The sequence below is a fragment of the Pteropus vampyrus genome, unplaced genomic scaffold, assembly GCF_000151845.1.
Source record: "Pteropus vampyrus isolate Shadow unplaced genomic scaffold, Pvam_2.0 Scaffold346, whole genome shotgun sequence".
In the NCBI taxonomy this organism is placed as follows: domain Eukaryota; kingdom Metazoa; phylum Chordata; class Mammalia; order Chiroptera; family Pteropodidae; genus Pteropus; species Pteropus vampyrus.
This window is the reverse complement of record NW_011889127.1, coordinates 447645-448166: the sequence shown is the minus strand read 5'-3', so window position 1 is coordinate 448166 and position 522 is coordinate 447645. Positions and strand designations below refer to the sequence as shown.

The window sequence follows — 522 nt, the reverse complement described above, 5'->3', positions numbered from 1 at the left end:
CCCCCTGCCGGCCGCGGCCGCTCTTCTGCCCGAGCTGCCGCCTGCCGCCGCCGCCCCTAGAGCTCGGCGCTCTCCCCGCAGCCCTTCCTCCGGCTTGCTCGCCGGCCCGCCGCAGGCCCCGGAGCGGCGTCGCCGAACCTTTTCTTTCTCGAGAGCCAAGCGGCGCCGCGAGGGGAGGTCTGAGGGGATCTTCGTGTCCGCCGAGCCCCGTGGACACCCGCCAGGGGCTTCCGTACCTGGCCGGCTCCACCCGCGGCCATCTTGGAAGTGGGCAGCGGCCGGGAGGGGGAAGGGGCACGAGCGGGCAGGGACCAGGCGTGGGGAGCCGAGCGGCGGAGCGCATCGATGGGCGCCCCCACCCCAAGGCGGGTGTGCGGGGGAGGAGGGGCCAGGTTCCCGCTGGTCCAGCAGCCGGGGGCTCGTGCGGGTGATCCGCGACCTCGGGGCCCAGGCCCGGCGGCCTCGGGAACGTCGCTTCGGCGTCCTTCCTGCTTAGCCTTAGGCCCTTAATCTGTAAAACGG

At 74.3% G+C, this 522-nt stretch overlaps 1 protein-coding gene across 6 annotated transcripts in view; it reads right to left on the bottom strand.

The window, feature by feature from the left end:
- TBC1D14 (TBC1 domain family member 14) overlaps positions 1–290 on the bottom strand; it is an 85998-nt gene extending 85708 nt beyond the window's left edge. For 3 of the 6 annotated variants that reach the window (XR_002776891.1, XR_002776892.1, XM_023522399.1), the window contains exon 1: positions 139–286. The gene's annotated coding sequence lies outside the window, so the exon portion shown is untranslated. Of the gene's footprint in view, positions 1–138 lie in introns of all 6 variants that reach the window. The other 3 variants (XM_011378561.2, XM_011378563.2, XM_023522398.1) reach the window with 3 other exon arrangements.
- Between the last annotated feature and the right edge of the window lie 232 nt (positions 291–522).